This window comes from Sminthopsis crassicaudata, chromosome 2 (assembly GCF_048593235.1).
Source record: "Sminthopsis crassicaudata isolate SCR6 chromosome 2, ASM4859323v1, whole genome shotgun sequence".
Taxonomy (NCBI): Eukaryota; Metazoa; Chordata; class Mammalia; order Dasyuromorphia; family Dasyuridae; genus Sminthopsis; species Sminthopsis crassicaudata.
Genome location: NC_133618.1, coordinates 409,102,501 through 409,119,247, shown reverse-complemented (window position 1 = coordinate 409,119,247; position 16,747 = coordinate 409,102,501).

Sequence of the window (16,747 nt, the reverse complement as noted above, 5' to 3'; positions counted from 1 at the left end):
GACAAGAAAACAGTAAAACTTAAGGTAACATTGACTACTTGGACAATATGCAATAGTAGAGATGAAATGATATAGAATCATATTGTTTGAATTTATAAATTCTTAGACAGAAGGGACCTGGACCTATGACTATTTTATTTGGTGCCTAGGACATTGGAGAAAGTCTGGAAGAAGAATAATGACTTAATGATTCCAATTCTGAAGAGAAGTAAATTAACAACTATAACCCTGAAAAAGCAACTTCCTCACAAAAAAATAGAATATACTTTCCCAGGATGCTTCAATCTGCTCTTTCCAACCTCACTGTACTCTGAAATCTAGCTTCTTTGGACTGATGCTACAAAATATTAGGATTTCCATTTTCATATTATTTAAGCAGTTTTTTTTTTTTGTAGGAGTTTAAAACCTAAATTCTCTTCATAAAAACAATGAATATGAAGAATATGGAGAAGCCTGGGAAGACTTATATAAACATACAAAATGAAATAAGTGTAACCAGGAAAACAATATACACAAGGATGATACTCATGGAAATTGAAAGAAAGGTAAGAAAGAAGGAGGGAAAGATGAAGAGGAAGAAGGAAAAAGAGAGGGAGAAGAAGAAGAGGGAGGGGAAGAGGAAGAGGGATAGGGAAACGGAGAGTGAGAGGGAGAAAGAATGCTACACAATTATGATACCCAAGCTTGGCTCTGAAAAAGGAATGAGAAAATGCACTTTCTTTCTTTCTTTGCAACTATTTATCTATATCTGTATCTATATCTATATCTACATCTATAACTATATCTATATCTATACACACACATACATATTTATAGACTCCAATGATGTGCTAATTGGTCTTTCTGAACTGTTTTTTCTCTTTTCTTTTTTCCTTCATTCTCTTTCTTCTTTGTAATGAAGGATAATTCTTTATAAAGGAAAGGAAGACAATGTAAAAATAAAAATATCAATCATTTAAAAAAGAGAGAGAGAAAATCTCATTTCCAACCCTGGCTATGCAAGGCACAGCTATACAACCTTGGATAGTGATTTTATCTCACAAAGCCTCAGCTTCCTCTTTTGCAATACGGGAATTTAAAAATCCTATATGATCAACTTCTAGGAAAGCTAATGCAGTCTTAGACTGCAATAGGAATGGTATTCTGTACTCCACTTTTAGACCAAATCTGTAATATTGTGTTTAATTCTGGGCAATCCATTCAAAGAAAGATATTGAAAAGATAGAGAATGTCTAGAGAAGTGCCATCAGATGACCTTTCTTTCTGCCCATATCTTCAGATAATAAAATTAGCAATGTTTAAAATATGAGCAAGTACAATATGAGTCATCCACAAGTAACTGAAAAACTTTCATGTGGGAGATGAAGGAAGGAGACGAATATTTATGAACCACCCACTATGTGTTAGACACTTTGCTAGGTGTTTTACAAATATGTCATTTGATCCTCACAACAACCCCTGTACAAGATAGGTGCTATTATTATCTGTATTTTACAGTTGAGGAAACTGTGGCTTACCCCCAGCTATAAAGTTTGAAGTTGGATTTAAACTCAGACTTTCCTGCCTCCAGATTTATTGCTCTTCCCACTGTGCTTCAGACTAGATTAGATTGGTTCTGCTTCTGTTCTGTTACAGAGGACACTTAATACTTCCTAGCTGTGTGAATCTGGGCAAGTCACTTAATCCCAATTGGCTCAACAAAAATAATAATAATAAAAATAATAATAAAATATCAAGAGGAGGTAGAGAGGGAGACCTGCCTAACAATTAGAGGAATTCAAAAGCTGGATGAACTGAACAGTGCAGTACTAGATTCCCTTTCCTTGGAGAGTCTCCAAGCAATGGCTGGATAACCATTGGCTAGATATGATACAAAAAGTCGCTTGTTTGGAGACAGGTTGAACCGAATGCTCTTTGGTGTACCCTTTCCTTCTGATATTCTACAACTTCACAGAGTGTTGCACTGAATCTTAGATTAAGAGTTTGAAAGAATTTTAGAGGTCATTAGATCCAAGACTCTCATTCTGCACATGAGGCAGCTGAGACCCAAAGAGATTAAATGATTTGCTTAGAGATACACAGGGAATGAAGAGAAGAAAAATACCTCAGAATCATTAGAAAAAAGAAACAAAAAGAGAGGAGCACTGAATTTGAAATCAGAGGACCTGGATTAAATTATGGCTCTGTTACTTCCTATGGACTAGTCACTTTGAACAAGTCACATCACCTTTGACTTCAGTTTCCTCCTTGAAATTAGGAGTTAAGAACCATTGATCTCTAGGTACCTTTCCATGTCTATATTCTCTAGTTCTTATAGGGAAATTCACAGCAAGATGGTGACGGATGGGAGTGGGAGATGGGAATATACCTGGAATTGAGTTATGTTAAAATAAAGAAGATAGAAATTGGACCTGTGATAACAATTTCACTGGAATTCTCAGGTGAAGAAACTCCCTTTATTAATGCAGGTTATCAATTTCATTACAACTAAGAGACATAGACAACTGTCTAAGAACCTGAGAGACCCCCTTGGCTTCAAGGACAGCTCTCTATTCATGACACCTGTCTAGAAAAACAATAAGGCATCAATAAAACATAAAATAAATTCCATCTTATTAGATTTCAAATAAAATAAGTAAATCTTATCCTAATGCTAAGATCCAGAATCCAGAGGTCTTTCTACTACATCATGCTATAAAGATCAAACAAGATGACTCATATGAAAACACTCTGTAATGACAAAGCCCTATATAAATGTTAGCAGGTATTATTATCAAAATAGAAACCTCTCACTGCTTAGTGCGATGAGACATTCACAAGCTTCTGAGTCATCGTCAGCCAATAATCAATAAACATTTATGAAGTGCCCCTACTATGTGCCAAACACTGGACCAAGTACTGGGGATACAAAAAAGAAAATAAAAAGGAAAAGATAGTTCCAGTTCTCAAGGGTTTCACAATCTATTGGAGAAGAAAATATGTAAATCACTATATGCTACAGACAAATTATATACAGGATAAAATGGAAATAATCAACAGTGGGATAGCACTAGAATTAAAAATAATCTTAAGAGAAACTGAGTTCTAATTCTACATATTCCAAGAATGTGGCCTTGGTAAGGCTTCCAAGTAAGAGTCTCATTAGAGAGAGTAGAAATATAAAATCTCTGACTTCTAGTTCTAAATATTATAGACTAGAAAAGGCTAGGGAAAAGAAAGCAAACTACAGACACTATTTTGTTTGGAAAAAATTAATTTCACATAAAATACCACAATATCTATTCTCTCACTTTCAATTATATAATTTGTAAACCATAAAATATGCCCACCTAACCCCTATACTCCTCAAAAAAATTAAAAAAACCTAAATCACCCAATCTTCTTTCATCAGCACCAATCTTTCGGATTTTGTAGTAGGGTTTTCTTCAATGTTGTTTTGCTGTGTTTGTTTTATATCTAGAAAGGTCAGTAACTCAGAGAAAGATTAATATTTCGATATAACTTGAGAATGGTTCCCATTCACATTGGGAACCCGGGGGAAAGCAATGAACAATCTAATTGCTCAGTGAATTATAGTTTCACTTTTTGATCATAGGCCACAGCCACAATGTCCTATTATTCCTCGGTACAGAATTGCCTAAAATGTCCAAGGAAAATTTTCTGTAATCTTGTCTTATATCTCCCTCTAGTGGTTTCAATTGTTTGAAAAAGCTGAGGGAATGAACAGGCTGGATGGGGAACAGAAAGTCCTTTACGGTAAAATTTCTTGGCTTCCATAATTGAATGTGGAGGTCATGAAAAAATTTGGCAACAGTAAAAAAGTTTCTGAATGCTCTATATTCTGTAGTATAAGATATTCCACTGAAATTTAATTGAATTCTTTTTGTAAAAATAAACATGCATCATCTCATTAGCATGCAAATTTGCTTTTGTTTTTAATAAATGGTAAAAAACAAGAATTGTTTCAAAATAAATAATTTATGATTGTTATCAGTAAATGTTTGATTTGTATAATTATTTTTATATACCTATGTACTTGGGATTGTATAAAAATTTCTTCTGCAAACAAGAATGGAGTAGAAAAAATTTAAGTAGCTATTTTAGAGGAAAACCAACTAATCAATGAAGAAGCATTTATTAAGTGCCAGACACTGGGGTACAAGTACAAAGGATGAAACAATCCTTACTAGCAAGTTATGTGAAAGAAATGATTTTAAAGTTTTGTGATGTTTCGATCTTAAGTGACCAAGTCGTCTGAAGAGACTGAGCAGTGGGGCAGTATAGTCAGAATAGCCACTGGGTCACAAGACCTGGATTGCACTCATGGTTCTGACACTACAGCAAAAAAACCATCAAATACAGGTTTGCAGCTGCAAAACTCCCCAGCCCTAAACCAGATTAAAATGTAATTGGAAAATATTTAACAAAATGAATAAAACTACCATTTAACAGATAATATTAAGATGTGATTGTCTAAGTCACTAGGTGGCTCACAGGGATTCTTATGAACTGCTGAATGATCTTGATTCAATTGGAATTTAACATCACTGGCCTTCAGCACCAGCTGTGTTATCTCTGGCATGTCCCTTCTGTAATGAGGGAATGAACTAGGTGAATTCTAAGGTCTCTTTCCAACCTTAAAAACTTAATATAAACTTTTGACATTATGAGTATCAAAATGTTTTAAAAACAGAAGTATAGGGGCTATGCCAGTGATTTCACTGGTAGGTGGAATTTCCCAATGTCAGGAGATTCCAGTGCAGGCCAGCACCTTATCTGCAACCTATAATCTTAGAAAATTACGTAGGATTAAGATGTTAAACATTACTACATTCCCCAAGACCTTTCAAACCAGATTAAAATGTAATTGGGAAATATTTAACAAAATAAATTTTAAAATATCATTAAAATAAACACCAATAAAATATAACTTTATATATTATTATTATTTTATGTTATATATTAAGTGATTTAATGTAATATAATTTGTATAGTATATATAAAATATACATTAAAATTTTAAATTAAATTAATATGTACCTGTAAGGATCTTTATCATCAGTGACCCTGTTTCTAATTGAGTTTGACATCATTGGCCTAAGGCATTGAGTTGAAGTGATTGCCCAAAATCACATGGCTAGTTTATATCAGAGATGAGATTTGATTCCAAGTCTTCCTGGATCCAAGAACAATTCTCTATCCACTATAACTTGCTGCTCCTTGAAAATAGGAGACATTCTCTCTGAGGCATCAGTGTTTTAATAAATTATCCTTCGTAGTTGTATGTTAATTAAAAAAAAAGAAAACTAAAGAAATAAGTTCTTAAACCAAAGAAATAACTCTACTAACAGTGAAGTTAGAGGTCCCATGGCACCTCAGTTTGAGGTGAGATTTGGGGACAGTTGGGTTTTCCTTTAATCACACATTATGCAAGCAGCCTCTGATCCCACCTACAATGTAAATTTGGCTTTGGCAAGGATTATATAGAATAGAGAATGAAATTACAGACTATGACTGGTCTGCATTTTCATTTCTCCACTTCATCCCATATGTTCCCAGTTTCTGCCAGCAAACTCAAGGAGAAAACCATTTCTGGCTGCACAGAAAATCAGAAGGTTCCCAAACTCAATATGTGGCCTTCTTCTTATTGCTATAGCAAGGAATTACATACCTAAATCAAGTCAACAAGATGCTTATTTGTCTATGTTATCTGACAGCTACAGCCCTGTGTTTTGGGTCAGCTCTATTCATAAGGCCAAAAAAAAATAAGGGACCAAAGGAACAGAGTGAATGGAATGTACCTGTTAGCCACTAGAAACGTGAATTTGATGATTTCAAGGTGAGACAACATAGAAGAGAGGAAGAAGAGGTAACAAGAACAGGCCAGAGAGAGTCCCTCTGTAAATCTGACCTGCCCTTCCCTATACCTTACCATTATATTGTAAGCTCCTTAAAATCAGACTGTCTTTTGCTTCTTCTTCTTCTTTTTTTTTTTTTTTGTATACCCAGTGCTTAACACAATTAAGCACTTAATAAATATTGATTGGTTGATTGAATAATGATGAGCTAGCCTTGATAAGAAATAAGTGGAGATGCCCTTACAAGTGACAAAAAAGAAAAACACCAGTCATAGTAACTTCTGTCTTCTAGCAAGTCCATGTTCCATGCCATCAGGAGAAGCCAGAGTAAATCAAATATCAATTAAGAACTGTGTTGTATTTCCTTCATTATATTGAAGGAAATTATATCCTTCATTATATCCTAATTCATAAAAGGAACAGCTGAGTAGTGCCAAAAAAAAAACTGAACTGTCTTTCCTAGAATTCCTGGGGGTAGGCTGAGTATAAGACAGAGGTTCCCAATGGTTTTTGTTATGAGAATCCCTTTCCAAAACAACAAAATGCATTATGGACCACCAGAGTAATATAATATTCTATTTATACTATTCTGTAATTATTTACTGCTTAAGAGACCATTAAAGAATCTTTAACATGTCCTCATGGAATCATTGTTACAAACCCCCAAGAGGTTCAAGAACCACTAAATGGGAGCTCCTGATCTAGAGGAGACTTCAGGTATGTAGCATGGTAGATGTTTTGTTGTGGATTATTTATTCCTTTTAAAAATCATTCTAGGTAAAGAGTGAAACATAGTATGCAGTATCCAAGCATGCTTGTCCATTCATTTGGGGAGTGACTATTATGCCAAGATCACACAATTAGAGCTTAATGAAATATAATTAAGTTCAGGGAATATCAGAGGCCTCTACTAGCTGAAGGTTCAATAGTTCTCATTTGTAAATCCAAACTTAGCACTACCCTTAGAAAATCAAAACTAGTTCAGACATCCTGAGAGAAGTGAAGCTAGTGAATATAGAATGAGACTCAGTCTTTGAGAATCAGCAAGAGCTTAGCACTTCCCCAGAATTTCTTCTCAATGTGGCAGTGTTGTAGGGTGAATATGAAACTCCAGCCAACACCTTATTTATCTAGTCAAATAGTGCCAGGATAATGTCTAGTTGCAGATAGCTCACTGGATATAGTACTGGGTCTGGAGTTAAGGAGATCTGAATTCAAATCCGGCTTCAGACATTTACTAGATTGTGACCCTGGACAAGCCACTTAACCTTAATTCTTTGGAAAAGGAAATGATAATGCTAAGAAAACCCCATGGACAACATCATTGTCATGCCAAAAATTCAGACAGGACTGAACAACAAAGACAGCACCTTACAACACCATCTACTATTTAGAAATCCCTCTGCACTCTCCTTTAATTTCATTCCTACCAAATTTCAACTGTTATCTTAGGGTAATAGGATTAAAAACTTTAAGAGATAATGTCTCCCTTAGAAATTATTTTATCTACCCCTTCAATTTACAGAAGAACAAACTGGGTCCAAGAGAACTTCAGGGATCTGCATATGGTCACACAGAGAGTAAAAAGAAGTCAGGAGTGAAATCCTCTGATTCCCAATCCAGCACTCGGTGGTATAGTGGATACAGTGGAATCGGGAAGACCTGAGTTTAAATCTAACCTCAAATACTTACTACTTGTGTGAGCCCAGACAAGTCACTTAAAAACCCCTCTGTTTGCCTCAGTTTCCTCCATTGTAAATAGGGATAATAATAGCACTTGCTTTTAAGAATAGTTTCAAGGATAAAATGAGTTAATTGAAAAGTGCTTAGCACAGTGTTGGTATATAATAGGTGTCTACTAAATGCCTTTCTCCAATCATCTCCAATCACTATCCCGACACTTCACCTCTATGCTGATGACTACCAAATTCATGTTTCCAACCCTCTAATTCCTCTACAGAGATCACTGAGATGTTGCATCAACATCTCAAGCTCAATAAGTCTAAAACCAAGCTCATTATAGGATCAAAATTTTAGAACTGGAAGATTTTGGCTAGTCCAAATTTCTCACTTTACAGATAAGGAAACTGAGGTCAAGAAAGTGACTTTCTCAATATCTCAGACATCCTTTTCCCCTATATCTCTTCATCCCTCTGGCTTTACTATCTTGTCAGTAGTACCACCTTGTCTCCCATACTGATAAACTTGGACTGATCTTTGACATTTCTTTTTCTTTTCCCCTCTTATCTAAATATGTTGGTTCTACTTCAGAAACATCTTGAGCATCCATTTACTCCTTTTGACTCCCACCACCAACATCTTGGGTTCAGCCTTATTACCATCCAAATGAATCATTGGAATAGTTTGCCAACAGGTCTTCTCCCTTCCCCTCCACCTTTTATTACAATTACTAAATTAACATTCTTTGTTCTAGATCTAGCCATATTTTTTATGCTTCCCTATTGCCTACCACCCAAAGTTCTAGATCATTTCCCTGGCAATCAAGGTCAACAACCTGCATTTGTGGATTTCTCATATCACTTCTTTCCATGTACTCTGGCCTAATTATACTATTCTCTCACTCTCAACATGTCCTGCTTCTTTCATTTTGTCCATGCTGCTCCCTGTACCAATAATGGTAGCTTCCAAACATTTTTTATTATGAATCTATAACCTGTTAAAAAAAAAAGTTTGAACATACTTCCCAAATATATATATTTATTTATTTATAAATTATATCTATGTGTTACTAATCTAATAATATGTTCATTTAAAAAACTTACACAAAAATAGACATTTTTAAAGGATAAGGTAAAGATGAAATTCTATTGTATCCCAGGGTCAATAGGCTGCCACTCAACTCTGTTGAGATTAGATGTGATCTGGTTGGCAGCTGAGTAAAAGACAAATTAAAGAAGAGAAAAATTTGTAGACAGAGAGACTAGTTAGAAGGGCTATTGGAATAGGATGATGAGGTCCTGAACTAAGGTGGTAGCTATGAGTCTAAAGAGAAAAATATGAATTTATGAGATTTTATGATAGAAGAATTAGCAAGACTTGGCAACTGACTAGATATGTGGGGTGAGGGAAAGTAAGGAATCAAAAATGATAGAGATTATAAATCTGAATGACTGGAGGAATAGTGCCCTCCACAAAAATTAGGACATTAGGAAGAGGGATCAGTTTGGGGGAAAAGATAATGCAATGAGATCACCCATATAGATCTTAGACATTTAAGCCTGCTAAACTTTTATGACTCACTCTAACCCATTGATAATAAAGAGGGGAGGGGGACAGATTCATTCATCAGCCACAACCTGGGAGTACAGAGCCTCAAGAGAAACACCTCAGGCAGAAGGTGATCTGCAAGGTGGGTTCACCAGTAGTGGGGGGGTCTTTTGTCCATGCAAAGGAATGTTAACGGGTGATAATGGGTAAAAATTATAGTGGGATTGCTAGAGATAAGCCCAGATAACCAATTATCTAGTGAAAGAATATGACCCATCTTCCCCTCCTCCAATTTGTTACAGTTCATTGGTGTCATAGGACTTCATTCTGGAGAGCACTGTTCTGGAATGTCCTCTCATTACTTCATCATTTGCCAAATTATGACCAATTCTTTAAATGTCTAATAATGATTATGCATAGAATCATGGACTTTCAGACCACAAAAAAAAACTTAGAGATCTTTCAGTCCATGTTCCTCATTTTACTGAGAGGAAACTGAAGACTATACAAAGCAAAAGATAGGACCAGTGATCTTTCCACTATATCACTGTGACTCCTACATAGATCTCTGTTTTTATCCCTCAAATGAACTTATCATATATTATTTATTTTGTATTATAGATCTTACAACACAAGATATGCATCATATCTTCCTCCTAATGTAGGCACCATAATTTAATATATAGATTAATACTGGTACCATCACATAGGGTATCCTGAGGAAACTGATCTCTTACTGAGCACTTATAAGGTATTTACAATGTGCCAAATCCTATGCCAAGTGTAAGAATACAAAAAAAGGCAAAAGACAGTCCATGTTCTCAAGGAGGTCACCATCTAATGGGGAAGACAATATACAAGCAAGTATGTATTTATTATCAAGATTATTCAAAATAAATTAGAGATACTCAGGAGAGAAAAGGCACTTGCATTAAAGAATGAATAGGGGTTTCACAACTTAGAGGGTTGATAGTGTGGACTCATTCATTTATTTACTTTTAACATCTTGCAATTTATCACATGTTAGCTGTGTCCACTTCAGTGAATTTATGGATTACATTATCTAGTTTAAACTAAGTTAATCCTCACAAAATGGACAAATTGTTTAAAAGATTCTTAAAAAGAAATCATAGACTGAAGATACTACTACTATTACTACTAGTAAAAGTAGTAGAACTATTACTACTACTACTACTACTACTACTACTACCACCACCACCACCACTACCACTTCACCACTACCACCATCATAAACATAAAAGAATAAGAAATGACAGAAATTAGTCATCTCCCAGGCCTCTCTTGCAAACTCTTTGTCAGTTGAATCACTGAGGTGAAAATAATGATGATGAATTCAGATCTGGATGAATTCCTATTAGAAGCTGGCTAAAAAACATTCTAAAAACATCAAGATAGCTATTGGAAATATGTATTTACATCTATTATCATTAGAAATAAGTCTTTCTCTAAATATATACTATCTTAAGATATTAGCTAATTATCAGGATTAGCCATCAGGATTCACAAGCCATTTAAAAACCAAGATTTATTGCCTGAAAATTATGTAAATTTGTCATCTATAAAAACTTTCATTCTTTCACACGTTAAACACTTGAAAATAGAATTTTCTAACCCTTTCAAATATTCCTAAATAATAAAACTTATAGTAGGTTTTGAACTGATTTGTTTAAAAAAATAAAAATGAAACATTTTCCAATAAGTTTACTAGTATATCTTGTCAAGAAGGATAGAAATTTGCCAGCCAAATTTTAATAAATAAGTTTGCATACCTTTGTAGGTAGAATTGAAAAGTGAATATTATAAGCATCTTCCTAAGTGTAGCTAATGAAGACATTGAAACTATGAGCCTAGGTTGATGTAGTACCCTTGATAGTATCAGGAAAGATCAGAAAAAAGAGAAAATATGAGTTATAATTTTGGCATATTGAATCACAATATGACATGTCCAAGAGATATATTACTGTATCTCAGCAGAAAGACAGGGGTGGGAAATGTAGACTGGGAATCATATGCATAGAGATAATAATTGAACTCCTGGGAATTGATAAGCTCATTAAGTGAGATAACAGAGAGAGAAAAGGGAATCCAAACCCAAGACTCCAGGAAGAGTAGGTTAGAGTTAGAGGGTGTTAATATGGATGAAGATCTAGCAAAAGAGACTGAGAAGAAATTGGATACATATGAGAACTTGAGAATACAATGTCAGGAAAATCTAGAGTGGAAAGAGTATCCAAAAATATCTATGAGAAATAATTGTGTTAAATACTTAATGTGCTATGAGCACATATAGTGCAAGTGTGACTCACTTATATAGGATTAAAACAGGTGCCTATTGTAAAAATAACAGTTTATAATTTGTTAACGCTTTAATGGATTCTCTCTCCTTCAGAGTGAATACTATTGCTACTATCAAAATGTGCCATCTGCTGCCAAAAAGCAAAGAGAAATAAGGAGAGGGAAAATAATTAATGTTATGAAGGAGAGGAGTTTTTACCTCCATTTTCTTATCAGTTGCTGTTGACTGACCAGAACAAATGAAGGATCAGGACCACATTGATTTGAGCCAGCTGGCAGGAAGGTAGGGTCAGAATTCAACCATTAGGTGGTCAGAAGGGGAGGGAAAGAAAGGAAAGGGAAGAAAAGGAAGGAGGAGAAGGGGAAGGGGGAGAAAGGGAAGGATAAGAAGGGAAAGGGGGAGAGGAAGAAGTGAAAAGAGGAGAAGGGAAGAAGGGGAAGGGGGAAAGAGGAGGAAGAAGAAAAGAAAAAAGAGGAGAAAGAAGAGAAAGGAGAAGAACAGGAAAAAGAGGAGGAGGAAGAGGTGAAGAAAAAGGAGAAGAGGAAGAAAAAAAAACAGCCTTGGAGAATATCCACAGTTTCAGGGCATGATGTGAATGATAAACTATTGAAAAAGACTGGAGTGGCCAGACAAATAGGAAAAGAAAGAAACCAAGAAAGGGTGATTAGTAAATAATATTAAATATTTATAGAAAAGGAAACTGGATCTCAGAGAGATTGTGACTCTCAAGGTTATATAGCTATGTAGTGATACAATTGGAAGTGAGATATCAGTTGTCCTGACTCCCAGGATACTATAGTATAATATCTCATATCAAAACTTTTCTTAAAAATTTTTTTGCTCTTTTTTCTGCCTTCCAATGGAAAAGCAGAGGCAATAGGCCTACCTCAGAAAGAGTTTGATGCATAGAATAAGTAAGAATAAAACATAAGACATATATAAGTCTACATCTTGAGATTTTAAGCATTACCAATATTGACTTGTTACAGCACTCAGAACTTCCCTACTCTTTTGGTTTAAGGAATGGATGTTAAACTTTTATATTCTTGTAGAGAGAAGTTACTTCTTGCTCCACTGAAGTTTACTTATCTCTGGGATAAATCAGAAAACATAAAAAATTAACTACTCTTAATCTCTTTTTTCTCTCTCTTCATCTTTCTCTCCTCTCTCCATCTATTTCATTCTCTCTCTCTGTATCTATATTTGTCTTTCTGTTTCTCTATTTTCCTTTTTTCTGCTTCTCAACCTCTCTGTTATAATTGTGAGCTTTTAATTAGTCATGTACCATACACTCCAAGTAGTTAGAAACTTAGCCCTCAAATTCCAAATGTCACAGAATCAAAAATCTCCTGTGAAAGGAAGGATAGTTTGAGAAATCCAGTCCAAATTCTAGCTCTACTATTTACTAGCTGTGTTATCTTAGCCTTAACCTCTCTGCCCTTACTTTGAACACCTGTAAAATGAAAAAGTTAGATTGGATAACTTCAAAGACTCATTCTACTTCTAAAATCCATGACCTAATGATTTGGATCTAAAGGTGGCCTCAAATCAGCTAGACCAATCACCTATTAAGCTTCTTCAGCCTCTTATTCTAAAGCTCCTCAATTACTTCCATCTATAGAAATAATACACCAAGTTATATCTCTGGTAGCTACTGGGAATTTTTGTTCTTAAATATTTCCTTTAAAATCGGTAGTCTCCTCCAGCTATAAAAGTCTCAATTCCTTTCTCCATTTTAACTAGACAAGGAGTTTATTAGGTACAAAATTTCCTCTTCTTCAGGAAATTTCAATGATTTCTGAAATGAACAGTTCCAGAATATGAAACTAATTAATGTAGGCCCTTATCACTTCATGCCTGCATTATTGCAATATTCTTTTTGTGGGTCTGCTTGTTTTCAGTCTCTCCCCACTGCAATCCATCTTCCAATCAGCCACTTTTCTAAAGTGCAGGTATGATTACGACATCATTCTTTCCTCTTCCCCTTTCAGTAAACTCTAGTTGCGCTCTATTGCCTCCAGGATCAAATAAAAAAATGCTCTGTTTAGTATCCAGAGTCCTTTATTGTCTCTTTTTTACCTTTCCAGTCTTTTTATATATGTATCCCTGACACATACTCTTTGATCTGATGACTTTGGCTTCCTGGCTGTTCCATGACCAATATCTCAGTTCCAGTCATGTTCTCTGATTATCCCTCATGCCTGAAATGCTTTCCCTTTTCCTCTCTGACTTCTGACTGCTTTTAAGTCCAATTCAAATCTCCCCTTCTACAAGAAGCTTTCCCCAACCCTTCTCTTTTGTTAATTGCTTCCTATTTGTTCTGTTTATAGCTTGCTTTGTACATATTCATTTGCAAGTTGTCTCACCCATTCTGGTATCTTTGCGAAGAAAATCCCATGGATAATATGCTCCATGGTCATGAAGAATTAGAAGCAACTGAACAATAACACCCCACACTTAAAAAATTAAACAAACAAAACACTCACTATTTCCTGTTATCCCCTCAAGCTATGGTCCTATATGTCTCTTCCTTTTCTGGGATAACATCATCAAACAACACCCATTGCCTCCACTTCCTATTCTCTCATTTACTTACCAACTCATTGCTTGCCTTTCTACCTCATTACTCAACTGAAACTGCTTGCTCCAAAATTATCAATGATTTCTTAATTGACAAATCTGTTGATCTTTCCTCAGCACTTATCTTTACCTTTCTGTAGCAATTGACATTATTAACCATCTTTTCTTTCTGGATACTCTCTCCTTTCTGGATTTTTGTGACACTGAACTTTTTTGGTTCATTTTGAGCTGTAAAATTCATACCTCAAACTCAATATACCCCAAACCTACTACTCTTCCAAACTTCCCAATTTGTTTCAAATGCTTCATGATCCTTTCAGTCATCTAGATTCATCACCTAGGTGTCATCCTTGTATTCTCGCCCTCCTCCACCCAATATACTCAACTGCTTGCCAAATTTTGTAATTTCTACCTCAACATCCCTGGCATGTTTCCCTTCTCTCCACTCAAACAATCACTCCACCCCCCTCCAGTTAAGACTAGAACATTGCCTCCTAATTGATCTCCCTATTTCAAATCTTCTCCTTCTCCAATCCATTCTCTACACAGCTGCCAAAATGATTTGCCTAAAACACAGATACAACCACATCACTCTCCTACTCAATAAATAACAATGGCCTCCAGTTAGATTTAAGATAAAACACAAACTTTTCATTTGGCATTCAAAACCATTTATAATCTGATTCCAACCTACCTTTCCAGTTTTGTTACATCATTTTCTTTCATACACTGGGTAGTTTAATTAGTGTGCCTTTTTTGTTGTTACTCATGTGCACCATTATATTTCTCATCTTCATTCCTGGACACTGACTTGGCATGTACTATACTTGTACCTTTGCCTCCAAGAAATATTGATTTCCTTTAAGATTCATGTCAAATACGGAACTTGGAACTGTGCTCAAAGAGTTATGAAACTGTGCATATCTTTTGATCCAGCAGTGTTTCTATTGGGCTTATATTCCAAAGAGATCCTAAAGAAGGGAACGGGACTCATATATGCAAAAATGTTTGTGACAGCCCTTTTTGTAGTGGGTAGAACTGGAAACTGAATGGATGCCCATCAACTGGAGAATGATTGAATAAATTGTGGTATATGAATGTTATGGAATATTATTATTCTGTAAGAAACAACCAGAAGAATGATTTCAAAGAGGCCTGGAGAGACTTACGTGAACTGATGCTGAGTGAAATGAGCAGAACCAGAAAATCATTATACATGGCAACAACAAAACTATATAATGATCAATTCTGAAGACGTGGCTCTCTTCAACAATGAGATCATTCAAACCAGTTCCAATTGTTCAGTGATGAAGAGAGCCATCTACACCCAGAGAGAGGACTGTGAGAACTGAGTGTGGTTCATAACATAGCATTTTGTTGTTGTTTGCTTACATTTTATTATGCTTCACTTTTTCTCTTGTGTAGCACGATAATTGTATAAATATAAATTGTATAAGTCCATATATTGGATTTGACATATATTTCTACCATGTTTAACATATATTGAACTATTTGCCATCTAGGGGATGGTGTGGGGGAAGGGAGGAAAATTGGAACACAGAGTTTTGCAAGGGCTAATGATGAGGAATTGTCCACAAATATGTTTTGAAAAATAAAAAGCTTTAATTTTAAAAAAGATTTATCTCAAATGCACCTTCTACATGAAACTTTCCCTGATTTCCCTCTAAGTTCTAGTACCCCACTTCTGAAATTTCTTTGTATTTATTTTGAATCAAATTATATATAGACATACTACCTCCTCTCTCTCCTCCCATCAAATGTGAGCTTCCTGTGTTTCTTGGTGTTTTACTTTTGTCTTTACATGGAGCACAGTACTGGCACATAGTAGGCTTTTAATAAATGTTTGCTGATTGATTAATTGTTTGCTATGCTAGCTACTTGGTCAGATACTTCAATCTCCTTCTTGAGCTACATTAAATGATGAAGAAGAGATTGTGGACAATAAAGAATTCAAAGAAGGAATGGAAGGTTGTAAAAGAAGATATCTCAGGAACGGTTATAGGAATATGCTTAATTCAGTCTCCAAAAGGTAAGGTGGTGTTTATTACTTTCATATATCTGTTCTATCTCCACTAAGACCATGATAAGCAAGAGATGAATTTAAACTGTAGAATGCTGAGTCTTAAGCTAGATTCTAGGAAGAATTTCTGAAGTGAAGGTTGAAGAATAGTATGGGATCTCTTATTCTGGAGGTTTCCATAAACAGAATAAACTCTTATCTATTTGGTTTAAGTATACAAAGGAATGGATTAGCTGACTAATGGGTCTATAATTTCACAAGGTCTTACTATAATACAAGATAATAATTCACTATTATCTATTCATTAGTTTTGGTCATTCAGAAGCAACAGTGATGGAAAAGGGTCTCTTGAATGAGTTAGTATTCTGACTAATGATGACTTATCTTCCAAAGATTTTTCTCAGGGTCTTATCTGGTACTGTTATAATAACAATAACTTTGCAGAATGATTTAAAATTTTCAATGCACTTTCACATCTATAGAGCCTTATAAGAAAATTATGAAAATCAAATCAAAAAGTATTTATTGTCTATATGCCAAGCATAAGGGCTGGAGATATGAAGACAAAAACAAAACCATCCTAACTTTTCAACGAGCTTAGTCTCAAATGGAGGAAATCTCATATATTTATACATATATGTGTGTATATCTATCTATCTATAGAGATATAGATAGATATCCCTTGTATGGGTATAAATAGTCAGTGGTAGGAGTGAGCTAGGC